Here is a 15,427-nt window from a genome sequence, read left to right as displayed (position 1 = left end):
AATAGATCAACAACATCAACATGAATAATGGCATCATATCCAATGGCTGTGAGTGATCCAATCACCTATTAGTACAAACAATAGTTAAATGCTTCAAAAAGAAAATTCAGATAATCAATAAGTATAAGTTAAAATGTCTAATAGTATCTTCATTTGTCCATCAACTTTGATAATAATATATTCGTCCTATTTAATGAGCTTCAAGACTAATAAGATAACTATTAGCCAAACCCAAATTAGAAGACAAACCAAGTTACAACCACAAGCGATGAGTGCAAAATATCCTTTGTTTTGTTGTGATTGTGTAGTAGATGAAAATTATTGGATAACTTCAGCCCTAGGTGCTCTATGACGGATTCCACCAAATCCATCTACCCATACAAATGAACTCCTGTGGTTACTCCTTACTGGGCAACATAAAAACCATCTCCCATAATTAGTTTCCGTCCTTGCGATTTGTAGTGCCATCTCCACTTTACCACAAGAGCAGTTTGGTAAGAATATCCCATCAGTCATTTTCTGCATGAATAACTTGTATAGTAAACATCCAATGATGATCAACAAGTGAGCATAAAAATACATAAACTTAAAATATATGAAACAGTAAAGAAGTTCAATCCATAACAAACATAAAATTCATCATAGTTTGAATTCCAACATTTTCTTGGTCTGGATCATAACATCATGTTTCACATGTTTCGGCATAAGTCACAAATCTATGTAACCCATTGGGTAGACCTTTGGTACTTCTCCCATAGCTCAGAAGCAATTTGGTCTCTAACCATGTCCATCTCTCTGCTTGAACCTAGTGCAGATGCAGTGTGCTCTTCGCCATTATCATCGCCACTTGAACCATCATCATCTGAGTCATTTTCATAACCATCTGCACACTCATCTATGTGTTTATCCCCATGCGCCTCTTGTTTTTGAAGTTGTATATTATAAAACATGACATTACAAGAAAACGTTGGAACTCTAATTGGTAGCATGACATGTTTTTCAAGATGGGGAATTTACCCTTTAAGATCCCAAAGAAACGTTTGATGACATTACGTAGTGAAGAATGAGTGTAGTTGAAAAGGTCTTCCTTGGATCTAAATTTATCGGAATGTCTCTTAAACTCATTAAGGTGGTACCATTCACCAGAGTATGGGGCAAAGAAATCGAGAGCATTAACATATCCATAATCAACAAGGTAGTACTTTCCTGCAATGAATTCTAGATGCGAGGACACACAAATGATGAAGAGAACTGATAAAGGGCAATTATAAGGAATGTCTACTGCACCTGATGGTGGTTTGGGAAACCGTTGGCAATATTGCGCCATTTTTATGACTGCTTCAATTTGTGATATATCAATTAAAGCAGATATCTAGGGAGTAAAACATAATTTAGATGTAGGTAGTAATTATTATTGATAATTTGGACTTTATTACAAAAAAAAAGAGAAGGGGATAAAGAATCCATCTAAAAAAAAGAAAAGAAAAAAAAGAGTTGGGAATAAAGAACCTGATACAATTTGGTTATCAAAGAAATAAATCTAGAAAACCTATCATAAATCTTTCTAAAAGTATTATGACATCAAAAGCTAGACATTGCACCAATCCAACCCAAAGAGATTGATATCTCTTCAGATTAAGAAGTGGAGGCAACTATACAAATTGATGGAAATGAATGCATACTTTAGATTGTGAATTGCTTGTTACAGCTTGAACAAATATGTTGCTATTTGACTTTCATATATGCCAGTAAGGTTACTTCTAAAGAAAGAAAGAAAAAAAAAAAAGTGGAGTAAGTTTATCCCATTAAATATCCTCTACATACCAAATTATGCAGTCTCTTTTGTCAATCTTTATCCAAACCATCTAAGTAGGGTTTTAACTTTCTTTTATAGCAAAGTTTCTTCCAGAAAACACCTAATTTAAATTGCCATTCAAAGAGAGGTGGTGGAAGGGAACATTTTGGCCAACGAAAGGGGGAGTGGTGATTTGTAAGATGGATGATGTGCTTTTTCTTGACCTGGATGATGAAGGGATTTGAGAAAGAAAAAGGTTTCTTCGAAGGTGTATGGTGGGTAGATTTGAGGGTTTCACAGGCAGGTGCTAGGAAATTGAAGAGTGGGCAACAACAGTGTCGATGGAAAGTCTCTACCTGCTTATCCTTCCCTTGCCTGGAAATTTGGTGTAAATCCTAAGCGGTCATTCATGGTTCTTGAAGGAGGAGAAGATGCTCTTGGTCTAGTGGAGCACATGAATGGGATGTCATTCTAATGAAGAGAACATGGAGCACCAAGGGAAAGAGTCTAGTGTTGAGGATGTTTGGATAAGATATATTATGGTTTAATTTATCAATCAACCATCACATTAAAGCATAGTCTTCAAATCAAATAGGGACTTTCATAAGTTGCAAGCAACATAATAATACAGACAACCCAAGAATTCTGATTTACCTTGTAAAAGATCCACCCTTTCCAACCCAAGAATTCTGAGCAGATATCTCAATTCGATCTGTTAATGAATTCTTAACATGGAGTACTAAGGGACAGAGTCTGGCGTTGAGGAAGTTTGGATAAGATATATTATGTTTTAATTTATCAATCAACCATCACATTAAAGCAGAGCCTTCAAATCAAATAGGGACTTTCACAAGTTGCAATTTGCGAGCAACATAATGATACAGACAACCCAAGAATTATGGTTTACCCTGTAAAAGATCTACCCTTTCCAACCCAAGAATTCTGAGCAAATACCTCAATTCGATCCGTTAATGATTTCTTAATACATGTGTTTGTTTTTTGCATAAAACAAAGCCTAGAAATGAGTTTACATAGAGGAAAAACTTTCGGTGACGAGTTTACACAGAGGAAAAAAAAAATTCTAAAGAAAAACCTCTTCCAACGACGGCCAACCTCTTTCGGCGACGGCAGTAACGAAGAAACGAGTAGAGGTTACGAGGGCTGTCTATGAGAGGAGAGAACTTTTAGCGGCAAGAAGAAAGAGTTAGTGCTCAAGTGATTCTAACCGTACCACTCATTGGGTTAATGTTCCAGTGGGCCGAGAAGCACCAGAACATTCCCACTAGTGCCAATCCATCTTACTGGTAAGCGCCATGTAGGACACACGTATTTGCCAACTCAGTGAACCGTTGGGGGCAACGGTTCAATGACGTTTCTTGCATTGGTGAGATCCTGATTTACGAGGTATGTTCGTGGTTCAAGAGAATGCTTGAACCAAATATTCATGTATAACGCCCATATAGATTCGATGTGACATCAATTTTCAGAAAAACGGTCATGCTTCCAAACATCCCCTAACTTGGACTTTGAACTGTAATAAGTGGTTAGTATTAAACTTTGCACCAGAATTCCAATTTAATTAGGCAAAATGTTCCCACGAGAAAAATTGATGAATGATAATACCTTGGCTATTGTGTAGTTGCAACATGCTAGCATGCTAGTAACATGCTATTAGCCCGCCACTGAAGTTGTTCTCTTACCTCTTTAACATGCACGTACATATACAGTTCTCTATACCCTTTTAAACACCTACTAAAAGCCACACATTTATATATCCTACTAGTGGGCACTTATCTGTTTCACCAGTTGAACAATCATATTTCTATCATTTCTATATATTCACTGCTATGATCAACCCTACATCAAATCAATCATTCTACTATGTCTAAGCCAATGGATCTGAATACCTCAATGGATCTAAATTATTGGTATCCCAGTTCATAAGTGACCTACCTGTGAATTCAACCTCACATTGGTAATAATCGTATCCTTGTTAAACTGGAAAAAGAATTATATCCTCGTGTTCATGTTCATATATCATCTCATACTTGTATTTGGAGAGCAAAATTAAAACAGTTTAGTTAAGTGTAGCAAAAAAATTAAAATAACAAAAAAAAAAAAAACATAGTTAGTAAGCACTTTCTATAAATCTACTAAATACCTATTTACCATGAACCTAATCATTGTTCACTTGTGCTAAGGTTATGAAACGTCACTCATGAGTGGCCATATCTTTTCCCCTTATGAATATCCCATCTACAATTCTGATCAGACCTCCAATGATATATGGCCCAAGTGATGAATGTGATGGTCTAATCACCACCTCATGTCCATTACTATTATTAATTAATGCATGATTGCAGTACCAGCGATACATTTGCTCTACTTCTAACTGGATAGAGTATAAGCAATAAAAATTGCCCTTATAGCCAGATATCTACAAGGCCATGATTCATACACCCCCGGCTTTCGTCCTTTGAAGACCACATAAAGTTTTTTCATCCTATATGAAATTATATTTAAACAATTCTCAAAATGTGTCATTGATAAAAAAAAAAAAAAAAAAAAACCTTTAAATATGTGCAACAAAATTATAATCAAGTGGCATGCATCCACATGTGTATATCCAAATGGCATCATCCCATCCACTTCATCAACAGTATAAGGAGATTAATAGTCAACAAAACAAGATAAGTATAGATAGTGTGGATGTATTAGCCATATATCAAAAAAATAATGTAGTAATTAGGAAGCAGTTCCTTTTTAGCTAAGAGTGTTAGTGATATGTAAGGAGATATCCAAAAAACAGAGTTGCTGATCCTTTTCCACCACTATGTTCAGTTATACTTCAACCCATCTAAGCATCATACTAGGGCATGCCAAACCCAGGTAATTTAGAGAGAATGTTAATGACCATCTGGGCTCTATAAAGTTTCTCTCTTGCTAGGAAAATCTTTTCTAGAACTCGATGGTCAAATCCATCTACTGACATTACCCCATCCCGCAAGAGGTTCAAGAAATCGATGAGTGCCTTATCCATGGCATCATTCCGCCTCACTTGCTTTGATTTATCCGATTTTCCTGTTGACAAGGTGGCCTTGTCCTTGGTACTTTCTCTTTGGCTTCCGACGGATGAGCCTACTGAATCCCTTCCGTAAACCATTCCTAAAAACATTTAACCATCAAACAATATAATTTGATTTCATTTGATTGCGTCATGATCATATTAAATATCTGATTAGTGCACTCATAAGATCCTACAATCACATGAAACATGTTGGCATCATTGTGTTTATCATATAATAAGCATGTAATGTCAACCCTACGAGAATAGAAAATCACAAAAAATATGTGTAATCTCAAATTTGTTCTAATAATCAGAGCATTCAGCATAAACTACAAGTGGTCAACACCAATTTCATGTATAAACTACTCAACTTTCTAGTAATTCAAAACCAAATCTCCATTTGCACTCCCTCTATAGGGAGTCATACAGGACAGTGGCATCTGTACCTGACCCCTACCAGCCAGCCAACACATATGTGAAACGTAGATCGAATGCCATTGCAGCCATCACATTTTGGGTGCATGGTTTTCCCTTTTCTCCCCCTGAATTTTCCCCATCTTTCTACTAGAGTTTTACATGGAATGTGTGTTTCATCAATTGCACCTATAGAATCCTATAGTATACACTAGATCAAATACTTTTTTAATGGTGGATTACTGAAACTAAACTAGTATATTCCTTATTTAGCAACCTACATACCTTAAAGTATGGCATGAAGCGAGGGTCACTTGAAATCTGGGGGGTTGTACTACCAGCAATGAGTATAATCCTAGTACAACACGCAATACTTTGTAGAAGTAACGATTAACAATCTCCTGAGAATGGCCAAATCGTACATGGATGGTGTTATTTTGTACATTATGACCAATTGTGTGCAACAACATGGCAACTTGTTCCATCACATTTATTTGGGAGGTGCGGCGGATGTATCCATGAACACCTACTTCTCATCCTAATTTGTGTAAGACATGACTCGTCACTATGGAATATGCTTCTCATAAACTGCCTTGTCCCTACACTTCTAACCTCTCAGATTATGGGCTTCTCAACTAGTGTAAGGTATGTCATGTAGATAACTGCAATGGTGTAAGAACACATGGTGGCAATGGCTCCGACAACCTGCATACCCCTTTGAGTGGTATTTGGTGGCCTCATGTCTAATGGAAAATAACACAAATATATGGGCTGAATGAGGCAAAGTCACTAGAAAAATATTAGGTGATGCCCTAATTATAATAAGAAGATAACGAGGGTAGAACAAATAATTTCCAATCCAATAAGTAAGTGGGGAATGGGAATAATGTAGCAAGGAATCAGAAGCAAAATTACAGTGTTTGAATTCAATTTGTTTAACCAACAAAACAAATCAAAAAAGGAATTTAATAAGTTACTCTTCTAATTCAAAAACATAAATGAATGGAACCCAATCAATGATAGGGTTACTAAGTTTTCTTGTGTTTATACATATTTTTCTTTTATTTTGTTAAAAGTCTTGATTCCATTCTCTTCTTGAATGATAAGGTTACTTTTATTTGCATAAAGTAGTTGTTTCCTTACTTGAATCCATGTTCTCATTCTTGTCAAGGGGCCATTTGGTAGCAGCTGAAGTGGATGAACTGAATTGTGCATAGCTTCGTCTTTTAGTCCATCCAGTTGAGATGAAGGGATATTCAGAATCAATGTAGAAAACAGTCAAGAGGAATATGTTAGAGACCAACTAAATATGTTTGAAATCTCGAAGATATTTAATCATGGATGTGTTGGATTTCCAAGCTATTCAGTCAGCATTATGTATTAAAGGGAATTATCCAGTGAAAAACCATCAAGTTCTTAGGCTCCTTAAGTGGGCCCATCATATGGTTATTATTCCCCAGTTTGGATTTCCTGTTTTTCATGTGCTCCTTGATCTGTCTTCTATATACCCTCATTTATAGCTGATATTTTGAAGGCTTAAAACTAAACTTTCTTCTTATCTAGCTTCATATTCATGAATGCTTTTAGACACTTTAGCTGTTGTCAAGTGGGCCCTAAGGCACCAATTAGTCACTTTAGTGCTGACCTATTAATATAATTCTTGATTTTCTAAATAACTCCTAATCTAATTAAGAAACTAACTCTAAAAATAACTAGGAAAACAAAGGCTAGCCATGTTTGGTCCAACTTTCATTTTTTTTTTCATTCCTGCTAAAGATAAAATTCTAAAATAGAAAAGAATGGGTAAAATGGGAAAATATCGCTATGAACCAAACGTTTTTTTCCTAAAAAATAAATTCTTTTCAAACTAATAAGTGCCTTACGTTGCTCATTTTCATTCCTAAAAAAATTGTGTTAGCAGTCATAAATCACCAGCCTAAGTCTCCAAAATCATCAGCATAAATAGATGTTCACCAGTAGAGCTATCAATTGGATTAGATTTGGTCCAATCCGATCCAATCCAATATCGGCCTACAATCCAATCCAGTTTAAAATGCAAATGGACCAGATTGGGTCCAATTCAATCCAAAGTGAATGAATAAAAACACTTTTGTAAAAGTAATTCGATAAAAGTGCTTTTGTAAAGGTAGTTTTGTAAAAGTGCTTTCATAAAAAGTACTTTCATAAAAATACTTTTGTAAAAGTACTTTCATAAAAGTACTTTGATAAAATAATTTCATAAAAGTGCTTTTGTAAAAGTATTTTTGTAAAAATACTTTTGTACAAGTATTTTCGTAAAAGTACTTTTGTGAAAGTGTTTTCATAAAAGTACTTTTGTATAGGTGCTTTTATAAAAGTACTTTCCATAAAGTTACTTTATAAAAGTATTTTCGTAAAAGTACTTTTATAAAAGTGTTCTCATAAAAGTACTTTGCTTTCATAAAAGTAATTTTCATAAAATTACTTTTATAGAAGTGCTTTCAAGAAAATGTTTTCATAAAAGTGTTTTTATGCTAGTAATTTCTAGCCATTGGCATAGAGTTTCTTTAAAGAATGAAACTGGGCAAGATGGAGCATGGTTATTTTTCATGCTGCAGGCTACCCCAACTTTTGTGCTATGGATTGAATTTTCATTCTGAAAAGAACGAGGCTGATGGCAAGAATTTTGTAATCAAACATTCTAATGTTATTCATTCTTGCTCATACTGGGTAAGAATGAGCAAGAATTACAAAAATGAGGCTTTGAGCAGAAAACCAAACATGACCAGACTCTCAATCTAATTAAGAAAACTGAGTCAAATAATCATTTTAATAACTATCTATGGTCCATACCTTCATAGAAATTAAAAAAAAAAAAACAGATTTGGCATGTTGGTTCTTCCACCAACTAGTTATTGCCATGGGATGTTGGTTATTTAGAAAATGACTGTAGTAAAGATGTGGATGTTGAGATGGAATAGTTATTGCCATGGGAGTTGGTTGTTGTCCTGATTGCAAATTTGTAATCCTTATATCCAACCTTGCCCCAAACCCAACATTCAAAAAAATTACAACCCATTACAGTAAAAAATGATTGAAAACAACAGAAAATAAAAAACATGGAGTAAGTATGGAACTAAAAAAGAATCAAACATATCACACGTAAAGATTCAAACGGAAAAATACAACAAACCATATGACAACCGAAGGAAGTGCAATGGGATAAAAAACAAGAATTTTTCATAATATTATCATCCACCCAAAAGAATCCTCATGTGACAATCAAAGACTACATTTCTTTTAAATCACATAATAGAAGAATAGAAGAAACCAACAACATGCAAGGTACCTTCAAGTATCAAGAATCGACTATTTACTAGATAGAAGAACGAGTGAGAACAAGTGAGATGTAGCCTCTGTCGAGCCCTGTTGCCTGCAAAACACAAAAAAAAAAAAAATACAAAAACATTATTATCAGTAGATTCTTTTTCCCAAATACATGTAGGAACCAAGGGAAAAGTAGAAGAAAACTCGGACAAAATTTGGCCTCTATCTATTCCAGTGTTTCCCTAATCTATTTTGGGCAGCAACTTTTTCCTTCCAAATACTGTGAAATATGGCAGCGATCTAATGTCTTTGGTCTTTTCATCACTGGTGAATCTCCATGGGGATGTTCTTGCCGGATGAAGATGTCAAGTCCGTCGGAGTGAAACTCGACTGGTTATTAATAGTTATTTGTTAAAAGACAAAATCAGACCGGTTCAAAAGGATGAAATTGGACAGGTTTGTTATTAAAATGGTTTATTTATATGGTTGTGGGTTGGATTTGAGTGGGACTATCTAGAATTTGACGCAAAATAATTGTCTTCATAACCCAAATGAAGCCAACAATGCCATTCGATACAGTGGTGAAATACAGAAACTGGGAGTGAGATATTCACCCTTGTTTCAATCTCTTTCACTCCTAAATGGTGTTTAACGAAGTCGTCGGCGATAATGAACACTTAAACAGCCCGTAGATATTGGAAATGGTGTAAAATACACACCTGTGTTTGAGATTGAAAAAAGGACCAGTGACTGAGAGTTTGATCATTCTTATGCCTCCCCACGAATACCAAGAGTTTGATTTCCCAAAAATGACTGACGACTAAACTCTTGATGTTCCAACAACTTTCAAATTAATTTCATTTTCCTCTCTAAAACAACAGAAAAAAAAAAAAAAACAAAAAACGATTGCAGCATTTTCCTTGTTTTGGCATGTTCAAGTATGAGTACGGTTAGCAAAATAGGGTGCACTAATAGAAGTAAACGAATGTCAAGAAGTAATAGTATACCTTTAAAAAGTTTGCGCAGTCCATTGTTCATGGTGCCATAAACAAAGCAAAATTACCACTGGAATAGAATGAACAACAAAAAAACAACCACCATAGTCTCACCCCTGTTTTGGTGTGGTCAAGTATGGATCTATGGTTAGCAAAATAAAGGATGGAACATTAACAGAAGGAAAGTGATGTCAAAGAACCGATAATACCTGCTTTATCTAGCTCTCTAACTGTTTAAAAAACTTCTACTGGAATAGAAGAAAATAGAGCAAAACCATTGGGGTGGAATTCTAAAGCTCCTTCTCAAGTTGCTGTGTCGCCTTTGTTTACGTGGGGTTCTCAAACTTCAAGTTTCTCTGAAGGTGAAGAATAAGGGTCAGAAAGAAAGAAATAGTTCAAAAAATATAACCCGGATGGAATCTGAATGTAGCATGATCTAGAATATCATGCTTCATTCAAAGTCGAGTGGAGTTCGTTAGGCTAGGAAAATCTCTTGAAACATGAGATACATGCTTACTTAGATGGAATTACGTAGAATTAAAAATAAAAAAACAAAAAATTGTAAAATTAGCAAAGGGGATTTTGGAGATTGATTTGTTGGAATCAAAATAAGATAGATTAAAAATAATTCAAAAAAAGAAGAAAATTTCTTAACTACTGCATTTAAGTATATATATACCCCAATCAGATTCACAAGATCATACCCTATAATTTGCATGTTACTAACACTCCCTATAGTTTACAACTGACTTACCTAATTGACCTTCTATTGGATGAAAGTGGAAAATGATACTTTTGACCTATACTCATTTAAACAAATTTGATCAATTGTCAATTTTAACTACGTTGGACTTGTGTTAGGGATCGGATCCATTGAAATTTAATATCCAGTTTGTGTTATTTGGCTTTTTAATTTTTCAAGCTGGGCTCACGTCCATCCCTTAGATAGCCCAAAATTAGTCCGACTATATATACATATTTGTATGTATACATGCATATATGTATAGTTTTTTAATAGACTATACATATATGCATACATGCACATACATGTATTATGTATATCGACTTAGTGTGAATTGATTGATTAATTTGAGTCCGGCCTGGACTCAAACACAACGTGAAACATCAAGTTTGGACACATTAGCCCAATTCTTAGGACTGGACTTGGTCCATTTGAGCTAAACCCCAGCCTTGTCCACCCAATTTGTACCTCTAACAAATAAGACATGCAAATTCTAAGTAGGAAGAGGGTATTCTGGGAGTGTGAATCTGTTTCTTACAGATCGTTCCTCACACCAACTTAATAACATAATATTCCAACCCTACATCAGAAACATCTCCTATACTTGTATGTTATTATTCATGGGAATTGAGAAATGTTCCCAATATAAGATGAGATTATATGGGTGTGAAGAACATATCCCATAATGATTAGTTTCCGAGACTTTTTTTAAAATCATGCTCCCATGTCAAAAAAAGAAAACTGTTTGAAGAAAGGACCAAAAAACAATCTGAAGGTTAAGATCTCTTAGGATTTGATACGATGAATCTGGATTGACGGAAAACAAAATCATGTAAATTCGACCGGACAACCTATCAAAACTGAACACGTCAGTATTTTATATGACCAAGGTGTGGGCTTCACATGGGCTCTATGGGTATATTAATGGGTTGCCTGGCTTTCCGTGTGCAAGAATTTTGTCTCTCGAGATGGTAAGACATTTTTTTGATAATCTGAGGGATAATAAGATATGACATTTGTTTTATCGCAAATTAGGAAATACACCGGTACAAAACTGGATGACTGCCGGTATGTGTATGCCGGTAAAAGGCACACATCAAAAATACCTCTTGTCGCCGGTGAAAACTCAATATGCCACATTCCGTGCTAGATCAGGAGAAACCTGTGGAGCTGTCTTAACTCTTAATACTCCATTACTCCTACATGAATTAGGAAAGTTTTTCACCTGGTTTCATTAGGGACCACTCACACGTCTCTACACTGCCGGTCTACCCCATCAATCCCTACAAAAGGTTCCAATCCAATAATTCAAACATAAAGAGCACCACCCTGTCCCACCTCCTCAGAACGACTCCATATTACCACGTTGTTTCATTTATTTATCTTTTAGGCAGTGGTGTTTGTTACAGGAGATGTTTCAAGCAAGGTTCAAAAAATTGTTACGTCGGCCCCCTGAACCAGATTTGAAAAAAAATCTCTCTGTCTGAGACTGGAACAGGTTTCACAAAATCTCTCTCTATCTGTCTATCAGAGACATATTGAATTAGAAACAATTATTCAAAGGCATGGACATAAGTGGTCCCCTTGGCCCCTACCACCCAAGAGTGAGTTATATGTACTAATAATGTTGCAATGGAAGTAGAGTGATATGATATCAGCCTTCTCATCAGGACAGTGTTTTGGTAGATTTTTTATTTTTCTATCTAAATTGTAATATATCTGCTACCATTGTGCCTGATCATAGCATAGATCCTCTCTCCATATAAAGCATTTTGGTGAGGCGAGGACGGGGACAAGAATTAATAGGAATTTCTAATCGGGGTCGGAATTGGGGATAGAGATTGAGGTCCCCACTCTGCCCCGACCCTAATTATGTATATATATATATATATGTATTATTTGTATTATATACATACATATATATATATATATATCCAAATATATTTAAAAAATTATTTATAATTTAAATTTTTTATTTATTTTATATAAATTTATTTTTCAAGTAAATACTGTTATCTAAAAAAATTTGGAGATTCACGTTCCCGCTGAGAACCCATCTCTGACAAAGATTGAGAGTAGAAGACAAATTTTATTACCAACAAGAATCAAGAATAAAAATGGGAATTACCTTTATAATCGAGGTCGGAGATGAGGAATATAATCCCCGCCCCATTGCCATTCCTACTTATCTCCCCTCCCATAAATAAAAATTAGCAACGTCATAAACCAAAGGAGATAGTGCCGTACATATTGTTTTTGCAGTTTAGCTTTTTCTTGATTATATAAATGTTGCTTAATGCGTGGAAAGCATATAGGATCTGCACAAAAAGCCAACAGCTAATATATAGTTTATATTATATATATTACCATATATAATAAACAAAGCCATGCATGGCCCTGCACTTAGCCCTCATTGCTTCATCCCATTCAAACATGGCATGGGCTTTAACTTGATTTAGTCCCCCTATGATTAAGAACGAGGGGTTAGGTGGGCCATTCCAAGGATTTTGTGATCTCGTGCGGCTGGGATGTTTCTATCTGACTGCGTGGGAGGGTTGAGTTCAAGATTTAGTTAAATTAATTCAATTGCTTTCAAGTAAGGTTTTTAAAATTGAATCGGACAATGAATTGGTTAGAGGTTCATTTTTTGGGTCGAACGGTTTGATTGTTTGAATCGAACAAACGCCTTATTCTGATAAAAAAAATGTAAAAAAAAAATGCCAAACTATTGGATGGTTCGAACGATTCAACTGCTTAGATCAGCGGTTTGTTGACCAAATCAATGGTTTATGGTGAAATAACGGTTCTAGGGTAAAATGAAACCAGTCATCTGATTGGTTCCCGATTTTTCCAGTCTGACCATCCCACCCAGTCCGATTTTCAAAACCATGCTTTGAAGCATTCCAGATAAATTATTCTAAAAGGAGGAAATAGATAGCCCTTCAAATGACTGTCTACGGTTGATCTAGGCTCTTTAGATTTGTCACCAAACATATTTTATAGGCTCTTGTCAAACCTATTTGGAAATATTAACTAATCATTAATCAATATTGTCTATAATTAAATCTTAATCCAAAAGAATTGGGCCCCGTTTGGTTTGCATGAATAGGGGTTTGGAATTGGACTGTTTGGTTAAGTAGAATTGAAATCCCATTCTCATTCCTGCTTGAATGGCTAGCATTCACCCATTTGAGGGAATAGCCATTCCCTGCCCCTCCTTTGGAAATGAAATCTCATTTCTGTTTATTCCTATTCCCATTCTTGTCTGAACCAAACAGATTATGGGAATAGACCATTATGATTTCGATTTTAAAGAATTTCGATTTTGATTCCAGCTGCAAAGAAAACTAATCTAATGTTCTAATATAAAGAATTCAGGGTCTGTTTGGTTTGCAGTCAGAATTGGAATAGCCTATTCCCATAATCTGTTTGATTCAGACAAGAATGAGAATGGGAAATCAACAGAAATGGGATTTCATTCCCAAAAAAGAGGCAGAAAATGACTATTCCCTTAAATGGAGAAATGCCATTCCAATAGAAATAAAAATGAGAATCCAGTTCTGTTTAACCAAACAATTAGAATTGGAATAGTCCATTCCAATTCCGATTCCAGACCCCTATTCCTACGAACCAAACAGGGCCTCATATATGACTGAGTAATTTAATTTATAAGCCTCACAATAGTAACCTCATGACTTTAAAAGGAGCAGGATTCTTTACTTTTGATGTTTGATCGATATCTTTGGTGTGACCCCACAAGATTATCTCCATCCAAATTTGAAGTATGGAATTGGGTTAAATCAGTCTGCTACCAAATGCAACCAATGGTGGGGCCGTTGCCCCGGTCCTATAAATGCACTCCAGCCGCCCTACTACGAGTTCACTCTCACCCACCAGTCTTTTTAGTGTTTCGTCATATTAAAGCAAGAAACATCTTGTGTGGTGGTGTGACCTTAGTGCTAGGCCCTCCACATCCTTCATCAATCATCATACTTTTTAAGTTGAGGCCTTGGAAGGGAGAAAAAATAAAAGGGACCCCTCAAGAGCTCATCAAAGAATGCTTTTGCCTTCCTTCTCAAAGTAAGACCTGATCAAGAACGTCGTTTAGGAGCCCATTTACAGGTTCTGCCAGAGGAAACTGTTGTGAATTGAGTAGAGTCGTCAAGATCGGGGGCTGGTACATGTACATGTGTGAGTAGGATTTGCATACAAGAGAGGGATACCACAGATAACTCAAAAGTTTAAGCTGTTGGATTATGAGCCACTACTGTATATAAGTCCCCCTGCACCTCTTATTCCTTTCCGATGTGTGATTCTCTTCAACTAGTTATACGTAAATTCCAACAGTTTTAAGTTGAGTGGGCCAGCTTGCATACACGTATTGTAATGACCTAACTGTATAAGCTTCCTCTCCTCAAAACTATGCTTTTAAAAACCAATTTAGAGGTTGAATCATTTTTGTCTTTGGGTCATCATGACTTATCAGTTCGAATATCTTAATCAAACAGGTTAAACCATGGCAGATCAACATATTATATATGTAAACATTTATTATATAAATAAAATAATGTATAATTATATTTTATGTTAACTTATATTCTTAATTTTTTATTTATAAAAAATAATAAAAATTGGATTTTTAAGCCAAAAAAGATATTTTTTTTCTTGGAAAAATAGCAGGGCAAGGCACTTAAAACACATGAATATCAAAAAATTATCCAAAACCAACATAAATAACAATCCAATCAGATAACTAAGTGTAAAGTTATAGCCTCCAAAAGTTTATTTTAATGAGTTTTGATGACCAAATCAACAGTTTTCGAAAAACTTTCTGGTTTTAAGAAAATGGATTCCGAATATGACCAGGTAACGATTTGAATGATTCAACCATCAAAGTCAACGGTGGATTGAAAACACTGCTCAAGACACCCAGAAACTACTGCAGTATTTTGCCAAGATTACCACCAATCACAAACAAGCCTTGCAACCTAAGCAGATAAGCCCGCCATCATCTAAGCTCAATATCCATCACCACTGTGTCCTTAACCGCAGTTGTTCCAATCTTTGACACACATGATGGAGGCTAGCTAGAGCTTTGTGCCCCGACC

At 35.4% G+C, this 15,427-nt stretch overlaps 2 long non-coding RNA genes across 2 annotated transcripts; both read right to left on the bottom strand.

Annotated features, from left to right (window-relative positions):
* Positions 1–109: 109 nt before the first annotated feature.
* Positions 110–2,983, bottom strand: LOC148861368 (uncharacterized). The gene is made up of 2 exons (XR_016094951.1): positions 2,889–2,983; positions 110–519 (listed from the first exon to the last, which is right to left on the bottom strand). It is a non-coding gene; the product is annotated as an uncharacterized LOC148861368 (long non-coding RNA).
* A 1,403-nt stretch (positions 2,984–4,386) lies between these two features.
* LOC148861367 (uncharacterized) lies at positions 4,387–8,840 on the bottom strand. Its single transcript, XR_016094950.1, has 2 exons — positions 8,605–8,840; positions 4,387–4,960 (listed from the first exon to the last, which is right to left on the bottom strand). It is a non-coding gene; the product is annotated as an uncharacterized LOC148861367 (long non-coding RNA).
* Between the last annotated feature and the right edge of the window lie 6,587 nt (positions 8,841–15,427).

This window comes from Nelumbo lutea, chromosome 4, assembly GCF_056320005.1.
Source record: "Nelumbo lutea isolate HS-2025 chromosome 4, American lotus-T2T, whole genome shotgun sequence".
Classification (NCBI taxonomy): Eukaryota; Viridiplantae; Streptophyta; class Magnoliopsida; order Proteales; family Nelumbonaceae; genus Nelumbo; species Nelumbo lutea.
The sequence above is the reverse complement of the archived record's forward strand: the minus strand, read 5'-3'. Positions and strand labels throughout refer to the sequence as shown.